Source organism: Bombus affinis, unplaced genomic scaffold, assembly GCF_024516045.1.
Source record: "Bombus affinis isolate iyBomAffi1 unplaced genomic scaffold, iyBomAffi1.2 ctg00000119.1, whole genome shotgun sequence".
Classification (NCBI taxonomy): domain Eukaryota; kingdom Metazoa; phylum Arthropoda; class Insecta; order Hymenoptera; family Apidae; genus Bombus; species Bombus affinis.
In genome coordinates this window covers 43,411-65,502 of record NW_026108853.1, presented here as the reverse complement: position 1 = coordinate 65,502, position 22,092 = coordinate 43,411, and the positions used below count along the sequence as shown (strand labels likewise).

Here is a 22,092-nt window from a genome sequence, read left to right as displayed (position 1 = left end):
TCGGTCGGTACGCGTTAGGGAGACTGGGATCCTTTCCCGGCTTCCTTAGCAGTATTACTCTGGCCGTCTTCCAGCAGTCTGGTTCCAGCTTGCTTCCAGCTCCTGCTTCCAGCAGTCCAGGAGTCTTCCATCGACTCCTGCAGCCTTCTTGGTGTTCATTCTTCCGGCGGCATCGACGACATCGCCTTCGCCGATGACGACGCTGAAGCTGATGTCTCCTTCTTCTTCGGTCTCTGCCTCTTCGCGGCCCTCGTAATGGGAGGGTCCGTGTCCCATGGTGAATAGCCTCTGTAGGACTGCTTCCACCATGTCGATCGGCATGTCGTTGGTTGGTTTCTTGCTTTTGCATCTCTTCATGACTGTGCGATAGGGTTTGCCTTCTTGCTTTCCTGTATGGATGGAAACGCGTTCGAAAAGTAGAACGGAGTAATTAGCGATGCACGATCCCAGGCTGGTGAATATTTTTCCATCGGGAAAAGTCAGGTCGAGCGATACAAGATTTATATGCTCGTTATTTCAACGTCTGTTACGCGATAGAAAATGAACATAAATGAATAATAAATGTATTACAGCCATAAAGATTGCTTGATGTACGCCACCGTTTTTCCCCTATTTCTCCGATACAATTTTCCTTTTTTTTTCTTTGCCAAACACTTTACTAATCGGTACGTATTCGAATTATCCTCAATTATTCTCGGTTGTTTCCGTTTCCTTTGGATTTACATAAGTACTCGTTTGATGTACGTGCAGAGTGAGATAATAACTATTAACAGCTATAAAATAAGAAGCGAAAATACGTTGAAACTCGACTTCTAGATTCGCGAGACTTTGCAGAGCTTCGAAACTCTCGTGTTTCAAACCTAATAAAAAGTTGTAGAGGGAGAATTACATTGCGAGATCTGTTAAGGAAAATCGTATCGTTGTAATAGGATTATTTCAGCGAGGGAAATTCCGTGTTGCGTGTAACGCGTTGCAAAGCCATGAGCTTTCTTTCGGGTTAATATACATAATCGCCTTATCGAACTTTCCATCTAAATCGTTGCGCTCACACGTGAATTTTGCATTTCAATCTTCTTACTTGCAGTCCAGTCCAGTTTAGTGTGACTAAGCTAAATGTTTCAGCCCTTCCAGGTAGAATATGTTTTATAGAGAGACGTACAACTCTATGAAGGGGAGATCAATAAATTGGGTTATCTTTAAATCACTGACAATTATTTCATCGACACGATTTCACCGACAGCGAATCCACCGGCAATGTCTATCAAAGTTTATGTACCGATACACCGAGTGAAATCACCCACAATCATTTCACCAATATTCTCCTTTGTCGATAATTATCATGTTTGCCACTACATGTTATCGTTGATTATATGTCTTTATTTACACATTCGTTTACGCGCATAACGAGATAAACGAAGAAACGAAAATGATATGTTGTCATGATGTATTGTTAAATTACTAATTAACACGAGTTATATATCTACCTACATGAAAGCTTCTAAATATCAATTATAATTCATGAAAGCACACAAGCTATTTTGCTATACACAAATGGAATTATAAGGAAATGTTACGTGCTAATGATTTAACGAAATTTATTCTTCTGTACATTTGACATTTCTGTATTATTACTTGTGTACTTTCTGCTCTTGTTTACGTCATCGGAAGTAAAATTACGTTAAGCGAATCAGCTAATCTATTTGAGCGATTCAATGGCTCGGTCTTCTCTTATGCGACTACCAAGTAGAAGATAAGTTCTTGGTTATATAACATTTTATAACATCCAAATTAACTTTTTTTTCTTTTTCGTTTTCTTTTTCTTTCTCTTTTTCTTTTTTTTCCTTTTTCTTTTTCTTTTTCTTCCTTTCTCTTTTTCTTTTTTTTTCCTTTTTCTTTTTCTTTTTTTCTTTACGTGGGGGAAATCCGCTCGGACACGAAACCACTTCTTAAGTGGCGTGGTAGTGAACATCGAAATTAACTGGGGCACTAATTAGCTGAATTACATTGGTAATTTTCTATAATTTATTACTCGAATATGGTAATTTTTTCTTAAAAAGTTTGCTTTTTCTACAATTATTTTACTACAAAACCCATCAAAAACATGATGTATGTATATATACCCTCAAATATTATCGGTTTATTCTCAAGCTATAGTTCAATTTCGGAAATTGCCAATTAAAATCATAGAAAAAAAAAAAAAAAAAACACAGAAAGTTCGTTAAAATATGCGATTTTCCAATCAAGATATAGAATTTATTCGAGTAATATAGATTACAGTAGCGATGGTGACGGCAACGATGAATGGACTGATTCTTCGTGCGAAAATAAATTGGAAGCGCAGAACGATGCATTGTTTCAGGGAATATCGATTTTCAAGCATGGTTTTAAAGTACGTGTGCGCGTGACTAGGTTTGTTAATTAATGCCGCTCCCAGGTTTTCAATATATAAATGTGACACCTACATATCTTTAAGCTTAAAACAATTGGACTAACAATTTCATTAAATTTAAATGAATATTTATCTTTTTAAACGCAACAATATTTTTAATGACAACTTCACGTGTAAATCAAGTGCATACATATTCGATCGTTCTTGAAAACCTGATTCTCTGCGAAGAGAAAAAATCCTTGAATAAAGATTTGATCTACGTTTTATATGCTACGTTTTACATCCACCTCTTTTCAGATATACCTCTCTATTTAAAATCATAGATCGTCACACTCTATAGGTATTTCCTTGAAAAGGTTAAAGTCGTTCTGTATAAAAGCTAATTCAAAGGGGAAGGAAATTCTGCGAAAAATTCTTTCAGATTTCCCTATGTTTGAGCTCGAATCAAAGCAATCCTGTATAATAGGATAGGATGATAGGATGATTCTGTATTATTCCTTGTGTACTTTCTGTTCCTGTTATTTACAATAGGATGATTATGCGTTTAACTTCTCATAGAATCTCTCTGATTCCGTATGATATCGTCAGTGTTTTTGAAATATGTTATTGATGTCGTAACGTCAACCGTTTCCAGTGCAAATTCAATTTCGAATCGCAATTTCCATGTTTGCGTGGCAAAAGCGTAAAATCGATAACGCACGCAAACATGTCTTCTTTGCTAATGGCGTACTATAAATATAAATATTTGAATAAATATTGCGAATTTCATATTGCTAAAAGATTTATACTATTTGTTCGTAAATAATCGTCGGATCTATATTTAAGTGGAAACTGCTGCATTAGATCTCTTTTCTTACTTAAAATTATTTGGATTGGTAACTTGGATGTAACATGTAATTTATTCTTCTTTTATAAATAGTGTACAGAAGATACCAATTCAGAGAAATGGAAGGAAAGTCTAAAAGCAAAGAAAATCTACAGGAAGATAAAACGTTCGAGCCTTGCCAGGCTATATAAGATGCTAAGTAATCTTCCTAGTCCTGCAGTTCTTTCTATTTCGATCAATAATTATTGGTATATGTTAGGAATGCAATTAGAATTTTTGTCCTCAAGCAAAGTATAATTTCAATTTTGTATGTAAACCAAAATATTAAATATCAAATAACCATCAAATAAAATTATATTGTATGGACTACTGTTTCTTTAAATATTTGAATATTTGGTAAATATTGTTTATTTAAATATTTTAAATTGCATGGAAAAAAAATGATGCAAATAAATCATAGGGCATTTTAACTAAAGAGACCAATATCTATTTAACTGTGATTAAATCGTCACCGTTTAACGCTCTATCTCTTTTATTAACTGTGCCTTGTTAAACTACAGAAGATTACAGAGGATGCGTTTTTTTGATAAACAAACGTTCTGACAAATACGGCAGCAAAATCAGATATATAGATTCTTACAACAGCAGTTATATTCTATGAATTCCGTTTTTCAGAAGCTTTATTTGTGAAACGACAATTCGCCAGAGTACGGATTCACTGTAGTTATAGCTGTAGGATCTCTATCTAGTTGACAGATCTGCTTTACGTAAAGAATTCCTGTCTCTTGTTCTACCTTATCGCGATTCTTTCCTCACCTTATACGCTTTGTCGAGGAAAGTAATATCGCTACATATCTCGGCTCCGGTTACAATAATTAGTTTCCGCCTAAACTGTTAGAACCACGTAGCACGCACTCTACTCTCGTTTTTTAAACATTCAGGCCATCTGATCGCATGCGACGAGTTTTATGTTAATCCCGACCAATTACAATATCTTTCTCTCGTTTACAAGGGACGACGAGACTGGCAGTTGCGTGCTTTCCAAAGCAAAAGCCGCGATATCTGCATGATAACCTAACGTCAACCGATTTTGTTGTACTATTCTTAAGTGGACTTCGTTTGTACCACTTTCGTAACAAAAATAGAATATCTAGAACACAGCATTCCGTTATGCGATATTGTCAATTTCTAACATCTGAAACATCAGAGATAATTTTTTCCCTACAGTTGTAAATTTGTGTGAAAAATTACGAACGTAAAGGTGTTTGGCGCATGTACAGTTCCCCCCTCCCCCTCCCCCCTCCAACCTTCATTTGCGTAGACATGCTAGAAAGATCCACTTTTCGACGGTGAAACCGTTAGTATTAGTATTAGTGTTATAATATATTTGACTAATGGTTCTCAAATACTAGTTTTGCTAAAGCAATGGTGGAATTGGAGCAATTCCTTCTTCTTTCATTCTTTGAATAACCTGAATTTTCAAATAGTCTAGTGACGATTGATCCGTACAATTAATCGATTTCTTTTTATTACAGAAGTGCAAGAAGTTCCGCTTTGAACGCAGATGTTGCAACATCGAATGCCTAAACCCCACAGAAGATCCGATCGAATTTAATGTCACTACCGTCGATGACTCACCCAGAAATGGTTCACTTCAGAACCATAGTCCCATATCTGGAAGCGTCAATCACTATGTGTCACATAGTCATATGTGGACGCTGAGCTTATTGATGGTAATTGTAATATTTTAATTTTTTTTATTCTATATTTTGAAATACTTTGAAATTACTTACTTGCGAATTACTTTGAAAAGTAATTCGCAACGTAATATAAAATAATACTACTGATTTGTGTCTCTTTCAGAATTTTTTCTTAATCTCTTGTTTTTTTCCAGTGCAATCCCTTTTATCGGAAGTTACTTGATTGCTTTATTTCCTATTAGGTGGTGACCTGCTGCTTTCTTGGGGTTTAGGCGACTGATTGCTTCTATGATCTCTGCACAAGTGAAGGGTTCAATAGGAGGGGACATTTATGTTACTATCACGGGGGAATGATCAGAGGAGAGATCAGCCGAGGAATCCAGCTATGAATCTATTGCCCAGGGTGTCCAGGAAGTTGTCAAAGTTGTTAATTGTTATCTGTGTTAGCGTAGTGAATAAACACATTGATGTTCGGTGTTTCAATTATCAGAATTATAATCGATGTTAAATGTATAGAGTGTGAAAAAATTATTTGTTATAGCTGTGGAAGATGGAGATCTGTTAGAGAAAATGGATCATGAAATTGATCTTGAGTATAATTTTCAGACAAAATTTTTTATTGCATCATAAAGTACTCATCACGAGAAACGAAAGTTTCAGAAAACCCATTTTTTTTTTCTTTTTTTTTTTTTTGGTTCTATGTATCCAAGGTCGAGAATAAACTATGTGCACGTTTCTTGTATTCGTTTCTTGTATTTTTATGAGGAATTCAGTCTTTTTACGCCACAAGAGTCTCAACGTTTTCGTTTTCACGCCTACGTTACGCTCGTTAAACACGTTCCAACAAGACCATGAATAAGGGTAACAGCTTTAATGTTTTCACATGTGTTAATTTATTATTTTAGACCTTAAATATTTTATTTATAAAATCTTTATTTAAACAAGTTACCATTGTCGCTACAATAAATCAATGAATGAAATCAGTTTAAATTTAAAATATCATTTCATAATTTCTCGTCACTTGTATCTAAAAACAACAAAAAAACGGTGTACCCACATCGTGCGTAGACGGGAAATTAAAACAGTGGAGCTTAATTGAAACACTGATCATATTCCGCGATTGTAAAACAATAATAGAAAATCGTGTTTCTTTCGAAGGGTATGAAATTGTCAGGAGATTATGCCATAAATGAAATTGGAAACTGGCTGGTCAAAGGTATTAAACTCAATTAAACTGAACTGTGTTATATTGTACAAAGGCTAGAGAACTGCTACCAAATATCTGCTAGTTTAAAGGTGTCCCTTATAAATTATAATTATATTTCAAATTCAATCTCCTAATAATAAGTAAATTAATATTTTACCTAAAATCTGTGATATAGATAACAAAAATAAATTCTTTACATTATTCGTTAGTTTGCAATATAATTAGAATATTCTTTATTTTTATTTTCTGGTGTCTTTGTTATTCTTAAAAGATAAACTGCTTATTTACAAATTTAACACTGCATATGCTATTAATAAATCATTTTATATTTAATTTTGCAACCTTCAGTCATTGTTAAAACTTGTTGACAATACTGTCGGTTAATAGAAATTTCTAAAATCCCCTTGTTTCTATTCGATTAAAGGGTATATTGCAGAAACTATGTTAGCTACAGTGTTAGCTACAAATCACCTGTGTCACTCCGTTAAACTTATACACAATAGTATTGTTTCTTGTTTTCATTTAAAATAAAATATGTTATTGTAGGAATGAAGCAGAATGTTCAAATAATTGAAACAACTTTTTGTCCTATAACTAGTGCCTTTCATTTTAAAAATTAAAAAATTTTTAATCAACGATATTTGGAAGTTTCGATCTAAAATGACCAGGAATTGAAACAGAAAATATTTTGATGCCAATAAATACATATTCTTCACACATAAAACAAATATGAAAACAAAAATCGATGTATATGAATGAATTTTGAAATGGGGAGGAATTATATGATTATACCCATTCTCTGTTGCGTTTAATTGTTTCAATTGATGTCTCATGAGAATTTTCATCGAATTTTTTAGAGATCCTGGCTGTAAGGTCTTTTTAAAATTATAAGAACAGATTCAAACTATAACATTTGAAAACTTGTGCTTACAAAACTTACTTGTTTCTCATAATTATTTAAATGAATCTATTCGGCATTTTGAGTGACCGTCCCTTTATGGCTCGGACGGCACCTCTCCTTCCTTTGGGAAATTCCGAATTATCTGTCCTCCCCGAGCTGCAAACCTGATGACTTAGACAGTAGGGAAAAACATCAGGGAAAACCTCTGGCTAGAAAAGTACGATAGACGAACAAAATTTAACGGCTGATGGGGAGTATCAACAACATACAAGGACAATCATCAACAAAGTGTCGTACCGTGCGGGTGAAATACTGGAGTTTCAATAAGATCTTATAACCATCGAGTTCAGAACATCAAACTTTGTTTGCATAAAGCAAGTGTAAACAAAGTGTCAAATTACACTAACACTCGATCTATTAAATCCGTTCCACCTTGAGCGTTAATTCATTCGAGGTTCGTGGTATCGATCGATCGGTCGGACGTGCCCGCTGGCTCTTTAGTTGATGATTTGTAACAGAATCCTTGCATTAACACAGATTCTCAGAACACACAACTTCACCCAGCAGATATCGATTACAGTCAGTTGTCACTAACAATGCTTTTATCAACAATTTCTTTACCTGTTGATCCTCTGGAAGTTTTAACTATATTATATTCTCTAGGAACAGTAAGATTTTAATGATATAACTTTACTAATGAGATCTTAATGTCATAAACGGTATCGAAACTTCTTAATTAATGTCGTTATCGAAGAAGAGACTCGTAATCTTCTCAAACGAAGAGCACTTGATGTTTACAAGTAGAACTCGATATCTTAGTTTCTTAAAATGTGTTTCTGTGTTTACTTTCTAAATGTAAACTTTATTCAAAACGAGCCGTTCATTCGTTACAGGCCGTTAATAAAATTGCACTTTGCACAAAGGAATTGCCGTTAATAATTTAAGATTCTCTGCTCGTCGTACAGGGTATATATCGTAATTATTCACGACGATCGTAACGTTTAAGTCCAATTCGAGCTTAAAATCCCACGTGAGCTATACTACCACAATAGCCTGAATTTCTATTTGTTCGTTTACTGCCTGTTCGTACTCGGAGCATCCGTTGTAAATTACAGCAAAATCTTCTAATGTGTTCCAGAATATGTCTTCATGGAATTTTAATAATTTATTAAATCTATAGATAACAAATGTAAAACTTACTAATTTATAATTAATATAAAATAAGAGAGCACGAAACTTCCTATTTTATGGACATATTAAATATTTGTAAAAAATTCTGTATCATTAGTATCACTTTAATTACTTTAAAGGATATAATCCCATAAAGCCGTGACCCCTGACAGAATCGATGTTCACGCGTGACAAATTGGCGTCGTATGAAAGTTCCGGTATGAACGTTACTAGAGCTGATACCAGCTAGGGGCACAGGTATATGTTCTGGGTTCATTATATATTTATAAAGGGCTGCCGACTCAACGAGTGGTCCGGGTAAATTTAAATTGTAAATAGACAGAGATTTCAAGTAAAAGCCTGGATAAGAGCGGATATGGTATGAGAGTCTGTGGTGGAAAGAGGAACAGGCTGCTTTTATTTGTAAAGTTTGAATTTCCTCGATATCGAAGGTGTTTAAGCCGCAAGTGTGTTTCATGTTAATCGTTCGTGTTAATTCATTCGAGACCGAGATTTTATTGTAATACGATTCCTGGGTGTCAGTACGATCTGAATGTTTTGTTAGAATGATACTGTGCTTTTCTCTCTCTGGAATATTCTTTTCATATTTTAATTTTAAGTCGATGACAATCTTAAATTTTATGCCTCATGTTTTTAAAATATAAAATTATATACTATGTTATACTATAATATATTATGTACAGTTATATATATTATGCCTACTGATTGATATGAATTTCTTTCGGTCTCGAATGCGTTAAAACGGAGCGCAAAGAAGTCGAAATTACTTATTGTAATTGGTAAAACATCGTGAAAGGCAGACAGATACAAGAAAGAAGTTAAACTATAAATTATATTTGCGACATTGTTATGTTTTTGCTTTCTTTAAGCCTTTCATCAAGACAGCCGATCTATAAATATTAATCGACCAATTTCTCTAAGCTTGTAACTTCAAATTAATGTTTATATATATAAAGAGTTACGTATTAATCTATCTAAATATTTAAAAAGATGTTTAATGTTATAAATGATGGATATTAAAGATGTTCAAAAGAACGTAGTCTTCGCGTGTTCTTTATCATATCCCTGATCAAAGACATTCCAATATTATTACAATATCCAATTACATATTGATACACAAGATATACAGATTATTATTTATAACATTTTGGTTTTCTTAATTGAGTTATTCATTTAGTACAAATGATAAGTAATTAGTAATAAGTCATAAAAAAAAAAAAAAAAAAAACGGTATTGTAGTAGAAATATTATAAGAAAACATTTTCTGTTTCAGTGTAGAGTTACTCCTTTTTATAGACAGTGTCGTACAAATCCGTACGTCTTTGAGAAAATGTAGGTATCTGAGCCCTTACTTCCTCAACAACTTTCAAATCTGAGAGAAAAGAAAAACATACGAAGTAATAAGTAATGCTTGCTAATAAATTCAACAAATACAGAGGGAGCCGGCAAAATCGATGAACCAACGAGACTAAAAGTTAATTACATCATGGATTTCTCGCTTTTAATGTTAAGCTGGAAATTACCGATATCGGTGACCACCATATTTTCCTGAGTTTCCAAATCATAAAGGATTTTCCCCCAGGGATTTGTCAACTGTGTATGTCCCCATGCGACATAACTTGCTGAAGGAACACGAGCCGGTGATATACAGGCGACGTATAATTGATTGTCATTCGCTCTGGAACGCTGAAGTAATGACCAGTGCAGTGGTCCAGTGGTCATATTGAATGCCGCCGGATATATCAGCATTTGGCAACCTAACACAGAGAAATGGGAAATACGAGACCACTGAATTTTAGTTAACTTTGTAGCTGCACAGTCCATATTCCATAATTTATGAATATGCGAGAACAGTCCTCTTGTCGTGCTTCTAATTCTTTTATTTATTTCATTTTCAGCGAATATACTGGTTTTTTAAATTAAGCTCCTTTTTATACAGAGTTACAGATTATATTGATTATATTTTATATAGAATATATTTAAGAAAGATAGTTACTTTCATGCTAGTTAAGTATTGTTCGATTAAGCTACTGTACCTTTGTTCCGATAAATGCGTGCCATTTCCTCGAATCTGATATCATAGCAAATGCCAATACCTATTTTGCAGCCCTTCACATCAAACATTGTTAGGGAATTACCAGGACTGAGTGAATCACTCTCTCGGAAAGTAATCTTGTTGGGAATGTCGATGTCGAATAGATGTACCTAATAACATAAAAATATAGTTGCTAACTCTATTGCTGTAACTTTTGTAATTTAACATCAATGTTACGAACTTCTAAACTTTAATTGTTTTTTATTTAATAACTGACAGCGTTTTTATCACTTTCTTTTATTAAAAAGTTTTATCATTTAATAATATTTGAGAAGGAATATTTTTTAAGAAAAAATAAGTTTTTTCCTATGTGAAAAATTTATATTACAAAACAAATATATTGTACAAAAATTTATATATTATATTACGACAAAAATGTATGTTTCTCGTATCAAAACGTATTTTATAAACCTATAACATATTTTTTAAATTATAGAATTGGTTATAGTACACGTATGTACATATGCATATTCCTAAATTATTCCTAGATAGAGTCACTTTCTCCACCCCAATATTTTCAATTTCAAAGCCACATGGAGGTATATTATTTACCTTCCGGTGTTTTGCTATCAAAGTTCCATCGGGACCCCAAATAGTACAGGTATTGTACAATTTATCGCCCTCTATTTCAGGTATCGTACCACCAACTACATAAATGCTGTTTTCCTTAGCTGCCTTCGATAAAGCAACGCTCGTTTCACCGTTTCATCAGGAATACTCTCGGCGTATTTTGGAAACTATTCTGCATTGCAATATTTCAATTAATGAAAAATAACTGTCCTTTGTTCCAACCATAAATTAGGTTGAAATGTTTGTCAATTTTTTATTTTTTAAATTATTAAAATAACTAAATTTTATATTTAGATTTACTTAAATATATAATTACTTAGATAATAGTACATATAATAAATTGTTTCTACAGGTTCAAGATGAAAAATGAATATTTAGAAATGTTTAATTACAATCATGCTATTTGGGTCAGTACCAGTGACTTGTTACTTAACGACTTTGCTAGTACTTTTTGAAACATAAAGTTAGATTTTAACTAACTTTAATTTTTAACTATTATAGGTGGAATTATAAATACAAAATAATTGATAATACTAGTTTATAAGTACCTAATTATTAGTATCTTAAAAAATATATTTATACAAAAATCACGATAATCATAAAAATGGGGAAATTCTATATTCTCGAGTCAATTCACAATCTTTATGGAAGTATGAACGTTAAGGTAATTTGTCTACTTTTACTTTTTTCTATATAGTTGTTATACATATAATAAATTATTAGAAAAAGAAACAAATTATTACGTATTCCATATGGTGAATTAAAGCATTCAGGAAGAGCGATAATATCAGCATTATGCTCTTTCGCGCTTGAAATGTAGGAAACTGCCCGCTCTACATTTTTGCTTTTTACTTCATTTACTTGAAGTTGTACCAACGCCAAGCGAAATGCTAAAATGTTGGAAAAGTTAAATACACTCGGTTATATATTTCCCATACTTTTTATTTATAAATACTTTATACATAGTGAATACTTACTCGACATCGTTCGCACTACTTGTTTAACGATGTTCGTAAGTATCATAATGTTCTTTGAGGTTATGTATGGTATTACTCGATATCAACATTACGTAAGCAATACGCGGGGATTTTTAATAATTATTGATAAAGTTTAGGACATTAACTTTGATGTAATTGTAAACATTATTACATATTATAATTAAATGTAATTTTCAGTTAAGGGTAAGAAAAGAAATATACTTTTGTAAAAATACACTTTATTATAAAATCTGTATAAATAAAATTGTACAATTTATCTTGAAAGTAAAATGACCGAATACGTTCCTGGAAAATATTACTGCCTACTAAATGATCGAGATCTTGATCTTTCTCGTCGTCTCGTTTTTTACTTGATCTTTCAGACGAGCAATCGTACTTCTTACGTTTCTTTGACTTCTTCAATCTTTTTAATTTATAAGAATCATTACTATTAGAGTTACTTCTTTCTCTCCGTCTCTTCTTTTCAGAATCACTATCGCTGTCATCATTAGATTCGGAGCGCCTTTTTCGTCTTTCTGATTTTTTATCCCCCACTTTATCATACTTGTTCTTATTGTGCATCGTACTTCCGATTTTCTTTCTTTTATTACTACTTTTGTTCTTCACCGTCTTCGGGGTCAGGGGACATTGATCTTTTTCTATCCATCTTTTGCTTGAGTCCCTTGGATTCCTTGTCCTTATATTCCTCATACTTTTTTGTATCTGAAATTAACCCCATAAAATACTGAAATCTAAAACCTCTACATTTATCATATTTTATATAAAGATAGAAGGGACCTTTAAAAAATTGCATGCAACAACACACTTACAGATACTCTTGAATTAGTTTTTCTACATGTCCGATTATGTCTTTATATGTATATGTCAATTCAAATTTATTTTCTTAAATGTCCCTTAATGAAAAACTAACACTTCATATTAACTTTGAACTTTTGAGTTCTTAGAATATTCTGATTTAGTCACTGGCTGTACCATAAATTCATTTACAGATATTATATTTCCACCAAGAGCTAGTTTTATTATGAGCCTTCCTGCATCATCATCGAATCCTTCTATTTGACCATAATTATTACTTTGTTCTCCAGCTATAATTTTCACAAATGTTCCTTTCTCGATTTTAACTTCTTCCTCTTCTTTTTTGAAATCTGTATTTTTCTTCTGCAATGCTACTTTGTCTGCTCCAAGACCCATACCTTTTGGTCGTAATTCTGGTATGACAGCTGCTACTAATCTGTAATAGTTAGAATAAACGATTGTGAAATAAAAAATGATGTTCTCTGTTTACTTTCCAATAAGTGATGTATTAAATACATATAATTAATTTAATCCAGAGTAAAATTCATACTTTTCATTTCAACCAATTCCCTTTCCTGGTTGCCATCCCATTCCCCTTAACATTGCTACACCAAAAGCATCAATAGGAATTTTTTCATAATCTTCTAACGTAGACTGAAAAATACAAAACGATATTTATAATATGCAAATGTAATACATCTGTGCATTGCACATCAATATGTTGATAACGTACCTGTTCTTTGCCTCTTAATGATTCATCTTCTACTAAAGGTAAAGTTAAATCATTTGTTTTAGTTTCATATTTATTCTTTGACTTAAGTTCCCCAATGATTTCTTTAGTCGCTTGCTCTTCTAAAGTAACAACTTTATTTTCACTATCTTCAACTGGCTCTTTCTTTATTGATATTATTGGCGATGTTTTTCCATTAGATAGCTTTGATTTTGCCTCGTTAACACTAGCGTCTCCTACCTTTTCCTTATCTGCCTTCGGAAGGAAAATGTCTGCATCTATTTTATTAAGAATTCTATCATGCCAGGTTTTTGAACCTAGTAATGGAATAATTAGAGGTTCATCTTTTTTTTCTTCCTCATTGAAATAAAAAAATTGTTTTCAAATATATATATTCCGCTATTGGTGATTTTTATAGGTTAGGTTGAGGTTATATGTTTCTTGATTATAAATTTTACTTTTTGAACTCACCCTATTACTTTAATACCTTTCTCATCAAGGCATTCAATGTAATCAACTTTCTTTTTTTCTTGTGGAATAGCATTTTTTAACACAGGTTTCTTAATAGATTTCGCAAAACCGAAGGAAATCTTCTTTCCTTCTTCTGCCATTTATTTGTTATTTTAACACTGACTTATAGATCAATACACATGTATATACTAGACATAAAGATTGATGTCACTTGAATCTACGTACATGAATCTGATATCTTATTATACTTTATTAATCTACTCAAAATTACTTGCACATTACTAAAATTTCATTCCGACAATGTATCAAGCGTCTGAATAAGTGACATTAAAGTAAACATATATCAAAGAGGAAATAAGAAGAACTGACGCCTATGGTTTTCTATGTTACAGAGCTAGTGCTGCATCATACGGCCAAATGCCGAAGGTGGCTTATGCTAGTATATACCTGCCTATACGTTTCAATGAGAAAATCGATATTATGTGTTCATGTGAAAATTCACATTTCCCTAGGAGCTGTATTTTGATAGATTTAAGCTTCTAATGGAGCATTTTAAACGTATAGAGTATACTATGAAGTAGATAGTAGTGCGGATCATTTTATATTCATAGAAAGTTTGAATGTATAGAAATGTACAAAATGCTCATGATATGCAAAAATATGCAAAATATTCAAAGTAAACCAATCATCAAAAAGTTTAGAAGGTGAAACAAATTTCTTTAATAACACCTAGATTAATTTTTATTTGTTAACAATCCCATATATAACCATAGCTTTCGCCCGGCGCATATACGCGCCCATACATGCGTTAATAAGATAAGAGGAAATAAAAGACAGATTATCGATAAAATACACTAACACATATGTAATACGTGGAGATATTACCACTCAGATTACACATATTATATATTATAAGGGAAGATGTATACCACGTATACATATATGTAGAACGAACATTTCAAACTTGTTTATAACGCGTGCGCACACATACATGCACGCACACGAACAATTTTTCGAACGATAATTATATTAATGATATATATTATGATAACCATTTATATTTTTTAAAATATGTTCTTATGGCATACATATTTATTCCACGCTTCATATCTATCCACATCCGTAACTGTAGGTGACATTGTTTTTTAACAATTTTGCTATTATTTCATAATTCTTTAATTCATATTTCAAAGTCGTAACAGATGTTTCTTTTTTTTCAAGTTTTTCCCACATTGGACTTATTTCTAGCAGCCATGCTTGCTTACAAAGCAATTTTATATCCGCGCAAGAATATTTTTCAGTAGATTTTATTATGTGGTTTACAATATCCATATTCTCTAATAACTGGTTGCTAAGGTATAATTTGAACATATCGAGTCGAGTAACTTCATTTGGTAATGATACGTATATTTTCTTTTCGAGGCATCTGCGTAAAGCTGCATCAATGTCCCTAATAATATATTTACAATAAATATTATTGTTCTGTTATATTAATAATAACGAAGGAATATTCCGAACAACACAATAATTAAGATTAAGATAATGAATAATTATGATATTAAGATATTTTCTACTTAGAAAACATTGAAATAGCGTGATATACATAGCAAGGGCAATTAGTTGCAGCCAAAAGAACTACATTAGAATTTTCGTTAGATACTAATCCATCCAATCTAGAAAGAAGTTCTGATCTGAATCTCTTTGCAGGTTCAGACAATGTACAGTTTACTCCTTTATTTGTGCCTATCCAGTCAATCTCGTCGATAAAAATAATTGTAGGCGAATAATTATAGGCAAGTTCAAATAAAACCTGCTCAGTTTAACAAATGTATTTATTATTTATTAACTTTTTTTTTCTTTTTCTTTTTTTCCCTTTTTCTTTTTCTTTTTTTTGCTTTCTCTTTTTCTTTTTTTTCCCTTTTTCTTTTTCTTTTTTTTCCTTTTTCTTTTTCTTTTTTTTTACGTGGGGAAAATTCGCTCGGACACGAAGCCACTTCTTAAGTGGCGTAGTAGTGAACATCCAAATTAACTGTTTTTTTCTTTTTCTTTTTTTTCCTTTCTCTTTTTCTATTTTTTTCCATTTTCTTTTTCTCTTTTCCCTTTCTCTTTTTCTTTTTCTTTTTTTTTTTTTTACGTGGGGAAAACTCGCTGGGACACGAAGCCACTTCTTAAGTGGCGTGGTAGTGGACATCCAAATTAACAGTTTTTTTTCTTTTTCTTTTTCTTTTTTTCCTTTCTCTTTTTCTTTTTTTTTCTTTTTCTTTTTCTTGTTTTTTTTACGTGGGGGAAATCCGCTCGAACACGAAGCCACTTCTTAAGTGGCGTGGTAGTGAACATCCAAATTAACTTTTTTTTTCTTTTTCTTTTTCTTTTTCTTTTTCTTTTTTTCTTTCTCTTTTTCTTTTTTTCCTTTTTCTTTTTCTCTTTTTCCTATCTCTTTTTCTTTTTTTTCCTTTTTCTTTTTCTTTTTTTTTTACGTGCAGGAAATCCGCTCGGACACGAAGCCACTTCATAAGTGGCGTGGTAGTGAACATCCAAATTAACTGGGGCACTAATTAGCTGAAGCTTCTAGTCAAACCTGGTATCAGTCTTTGTACGCAAAGGCATTCATTACAATCGTTTAAAGTTTGAAGAAACACCGTTACAAATTCGTGATATAAGAGTAAGCGATTCAAAACTCGGATTCATTTGTTGGAACGACGCCGTGGGCAAAAGTACATAATGGTAAATTTTCTTCCAAGACCAATTGATAGCGCTGACGTAATTAAAATGTGACGATATTGCCAGCGACGTTTCTCCAAATAGACGACTAACTTATTTACGAATTGCCGACACACAATTGCCGCTGGTAATACGGTTAGTAATCACTTTATTGAATTTTCTCTTGACGTGACATCGTCGAGTTCCTAGAGAGATTCTTCTCCCTTGCAAAACTATGTTTCTGCAACGCATGTATTTGTTGAATTACCGTTCGTGAACAAGTCCTTCTCTTTATTACATGTAATAGATTCTTCTTTTGAAGTTTTAAATTACATTGGTAATTTTCTATAATTTATTACTCGAATATGGTAATTTTTTCTTAAAAAGTTTGCTTTTTCTACAATTATTTTACTACAAAACCCATCAAAAACATGATGTATGTATATATACCCTCAAATATTATCGGTTTATTCTCAAGCTATAGTTCAATTTCGGAAATTGCCAATTAAAATCATAGAAAAAAAAAAAAAACACAGAAAGTTCGTTAAAATATGCGATTTTCCAATCAAGATATAGAATTTATTCGAGTAATATAGATTACAGTAGCGATGGTGACGGCAACGATGAATGGACTGATTCTTCGTGCGAAAATAAATTGGAAGCGCAGAACGATGCATTGTTTCAGGGAATATCGATTTTCAAGCATGGTTTTAAAGTACGTGTGCGCGTGACTAGGTTTGTTAATTAATGCCGCTCCCAGGTTTTCAATATATAAATGTGACACCTACATATCTTTAAGCTTAAAACAATTGGACTAACAATTTCATTAAATTTAAATGAATATTTATCTTTTTAAACGCAACAATATTTTTAATGACAACTTCACGTGTAAATCAAGTGCATACATATTCGATCGATCTTGAAATCCTGATTCTCTGCGAAGAGAAAAATCGTTTGAGGTGGCCGTGTTGTGAGTTATACTTGTAGTAGTTAGTAGGCCTGTTCCGCTGTAATTGTCACTGGGGGCTGTAGATGTCGCTGCCGGGGTACTGCTGATTTTTCGGCTTGTCGAGTGCCGCCACACCTTGAATAAAGATTTGATCTACGTTTTATATGCAACGTTTTACATCCACCTCTTTTCAGATACACCTCTCTATTTAAAATCATAGATCGTCACACTCTATAGGTATTTCCTTGAAAAGGTTAAAGTCGTTCTGTATAAAAGCTAATTCAAAGGGGAAGGAAATTCTGCGAAAAATTCTTTCAGATTTCCCTATGTTTGAGCTCGAATCAAAGCAATCCTGTATAATAGGATAGGATGATAGGATGATTCTGTATTATTCCTTGTGTACTTTCTGTTCCTATTATTTACAATAGGATGATTATGCGTTTAACTTCTCATAGAATCTCTCTGATTCCGTATGATATCGTCAGTGTTTTTGAAATATGTTATTGATGTCGTAACGTCAACCGTTTCCAGTGCAAATTCAATTTCGAATCGCAATTTCCATGTTTGCGTGGCAAAAGCGTAAAATCGATAACGCACGCAAACATGTCTTCTTTGCTAATGGCGTACTATAAATATAAATATTTGAATAAATATTGCGAATTTCATATTGCTAAAAGATTTATACTATTTGTTCGTAAATAATCGTCGGATCTATATTTAAGTGGAAACTGCTGCATTAGATCTCTTTTCTTACTTAAAATTATTTGGATTGGTAACTTGGATGTAACATGTAATTTATTCTTCTTTTATAAATAGTGTACAGAAGATACCAATTCAGAGAAATGGAAGGAAAGTCTAAAAGCAAAGAAAATCTACAGGAAGATAAAACGTTCGAGCCTTGCCAGGCTATATATGATGCTAAGTAATTTCATTTTGACAATGGTCCAACATCTTAGATTTAATCAAAGCCGCTGGAATACGCCAAATATTTCATATCTGACTTAAACATGTACTGCGACGAGCGAAAAAAGTAAACACATAAAAGACTAATTTTTCAAGTGATCGGTAAAGATTAGGTAACAGTAACTACAAGTTATTATTAACGAAATGTAATAGTTAATTTTCATTAGCATTAATAATGTACAAAACATTTTACAAAAATGGACATCTCAAACCATGTTTACAGTTTTGCACATTAATTATACTCGTCGAATCAAGGTTTCAACATAGGTATTTCGTCCACTAGTACTACTTCACGTTTATTATATCCAATAGAATTAACTACTATTTAGGTAAATTATTTTGTGGAATGGTCAAATAATGCTATTTTCTCATTATACCTTCGACATTCGCTTTCTACATAAAATCAACGGGCTGTGTTTACACTTTTGCTTGTCACGGCGTATCAAGGAAGATTGAAATGTAAAGTAATTCGCACAAAAAAGTAGATATTAGTATTGATGTTATTGTATTCCATATTTGACCTTAAAATATGAATAAAATCAGTCTAAGTATTAATGAAATTTCAAACATTTTTTCTAAAACAACGGAACTTTCCTTTCTAATGAGCACTATATGATGCAATAGAAAAACAATTTGACACTGAAAATTGTGGTCAAGATCAATTTTGCGCTACACTTATTTAACCAATTTTCATCAAATCGAAGGTGTAGAATGGCTTGAAAAAAATACCGCGATAAATACTTTTTTGACACTTTGTACAAAGGTGTATATCAATGTGTATATCGATACACATACTCTGTATGTGCATATCCGTGGTATATATATCCGTTTTTCGAAGCAAAATGTCATCTACCTGTTCAAAAGAGCAAAGCAAAAACACTACATAGAGGGTTTGTTACTGTTAACACTCTCTATTTCCGTGCGTAAAGTATCCAACCAGATATCCAGGAACAGCTTTCAGGGAACGAGATTGAATATTTGATCGAATATATTTAATATGGCAATGTTACGTATAACAATATACGTATGGAATTTTAAAAGTCACGAGGGTTGCAGCGGACTCAATTTTAATGTACATTAAACATTTTGCTCATTGATGACCTTACCTTAATTTTTTTCTCCTTCCTCACTTTCTTCTCCTATGCGAGTGACACAGCAAGATTGATAGTAACAAGCGATTTCATTAAAACACAATCTCCTTTTCCATTTGATAAACACGATACGAGACGAGGGAATGATTTAGGAACACGACTTTCGAGCGGTTTCAACAACTATTAAGTTTCATTTATAGCAACGAACACTGCCAAAGACGTAATCGATAAGATTCGCGTAGGTGCCGTAGATGACGTAGATGAAAAAACGTAGATCAAACGTAAATGACGAAATTATACATTAATTTATTTTAACGCGTTAAAATTACGCTAATGACAGTTGCTCCATTCAATTTGTTCACATATTTGAGCCTTATATGGAACAAAGTGAACGGAGCATCTGCAAGCGTGTTAACTGGACAACGACGAATTTTCACATCTACTCCACGAAGCTTCACATATATCAATGACCACTGCCGTAGTCATGGTCAAACATAGATGACGAAGTTATGTATTGATTCACTTTAACACGTTCAGATTACGCTAGTGACACTTGCGCAGTACTATTTGTTCATATATTTAAGCCCTATATGCAACAAAGTGAACGTAGCATCAGCAAGCGTGTTAATTGGACAACCACGAATTTTCACATATATTGCACGAAGATTCGTATATAACAATGATCACTGCCATAATCATGGTCAAACGTAGATGACGAGATTATGCATTAATTCACTTTAAAAATTACGCTAGTGACAGTTGCGCTGTTCTATTTGTTCATATATTTAAGCCCTATATGCAACAAAGTGAACGTAGCATCTGCAAGCGTGTTAGTTGGACAACGACGAATTTCGTTTCGCAAACACCGACACGTGATACATTTTGAAGTTACGTGGACGCGAGAGTAATTCGTTCCCTTAAATTGCTCAATTTCCATTTCTTTCGCCATGTATATTCGAGTATTGCATTTGAATTGCAGAGCAGTGGGAAGTAACGGCGCACGTCGTTGATATATCGACAGGAACATGAATTCTTTTTTCATAGGATGAATACTTTTTTCATCGAATTATTAAACCGAATCAAGTTTTCAAATCCAATCATTTAATTTCATCGTTTTACATCGAACGTTTCAATCTTTTTTCTTTTAAATACCTTACCTATATTTCATCTCGTTGAATATTCAATATTTTTAATGCTACTACCACTTATTGGTAATTTCAAATATGTAATTATCGTTCTGAAGTTAGAAATTCGAAATAACATTCGTCAGTATATGATTCTACGTTTTATATAGAGTAATAAAAATGATACAATGAGTTTCGGTAAATAACCAATAAAAATTTTTGTTCCTTTTTCTTTTTCTTTTCTTTTTTTTTTTGGTTTTATGTATCCAAGGTCGAGAATAAACTATGTGCACGTTTCTTGTATTCGTTTCTTGTATTTTTATGAGGAATTCAGTCTTTTTACGCCACAAGAGTCTCAACGTTTTCGTTTTCACGCCTACGTTACGCTCGTTAAACACGTTCCAACAAGACCATGAATAAGGGTAACAGCTTTAATGTTTTCACATGTGTTAATTTATTATTTTAGACCTTAAATATTTTATTTATAAAATCTTTATTTAAACAAGTTACCATTGTCGCTACAATAAATCAATGAATGAAATCAGTTTAAATTTAAAATATCATTTCATAATTTCTCGTCACTTGTATCTAAAAACAACAAAAAAACGGTGTACCCACATCGTGCGTAGACGGGAAATTAAAACAGTGGAGCTTAATTGAAACACTGATCATATTCCGCGATTGTAAAACAATAATAGAAAATCGTGTTTCTTTTGAAGGGTATGAAATTGTCAGGAGATTATGCCATAAATGAAATTGGAAACTGGCTGGTCAAAGGTATTAAACTCAATTAAACTGAACTGTGTTATATTGTACAAAGGCTAGAGAACTGCTACCAAATATCTGCTAGTTTAAAGGTGTCCCTTATAAATTATAATTATATTTCAAATTCAATCTCCTAGTAATAAGTAAATTAATATTTTACCTAAAATCTGTGATATAGATAACAAAAATAAATTCTTTACATTATTCGTTAGTTTACAATATAATTAGAATATTATCTTTATTTTCTGGTGTCTTTGTTATCCTTAAAAGATAAACTGCTTATTTACAAATTTAACACTGCATATGCTATTAATAAATCATTTTATATTTAATTTTGCAACCTTCAGTCATTGTTAAAACTTGTTGACAATACTGTCGGTTAATAGAAATTTCTAAAATCCCCTTGTTTCTACTCGATTAAAGGGTATATTGCAGAAACTATGTTAGCTACAGTGTTAGTTACAAATCACCTGTGTCACTCCATTAAACTTATACACAATAGTATTGATTCTTGTTTTAATTTAAAATAAAATATGTTATTGTAGGAATGAAGCAGAATGTTCAAATAATTGAAACAACTTTTTGTCCTATAATTAGTGCCTTTCATTTTAAAAATTAAAAAATTTT

The 22,092-nt window shown here is 32.4% G+C and overlaps 3 long non-coding RNA genes and 1 pseudogene across 3 annotated transcripts; 1 reads left to right on the top strand and 3 right to left on the bottom strand.

The window, feature by feature from the left end:
- Window positions 1-1,717: 1,717 nt before the first annotated feature.
- LOC126927460 (uncharacterized) lies at window positions 1,718-16,896 on the bottom strand. The gene is made up of 2 exons (XR_007715502.1): window positions 16,351-16,896; window positions 1,718-1,994 (listed from the first exon to the last, which is right to left on the bottom strand). It is a non-coding gene; the product is annotated as an uncharacterized LOC126927460 (long non-coding RNA).
- On the bottom strand, window positions 9,029-12,691 carry LOC126927453 (omega-amidase NIT2-like; annotated as a pseudogene).
- On the top strand, window positions 15,721-17,142 carry LOC126927480 (uncharacterized). The gene is made up of 2 exons (XR_007715523.1): window positions 15,721-15,904; window positions 16,077-17,142. It is a non-coding gene; the product is annotated as an uncharacterized LOC126927480 (long non-coding RNA).
- Window positions 17,143-17,290: 148 nt separating this feature from the next.
- Window positions 17,291-20,268, bottom strand: LOC126927464 (uncharacterized). The gene is made up of 3 exons (XR_007715506.1): window positions 20,014-20,268; window positions 19,592-19,785; window positions 17,291-17,657 (listed from the first exon to the last, which is right to left on the bottom strand). It is a non-coding gene; the product is annotated as an uncharacterized LOC126927464 (long non-coding RNA).
- Between the last annotated feature and the right edge of the window lie 1,824 nt (window positions 20,269-22,092).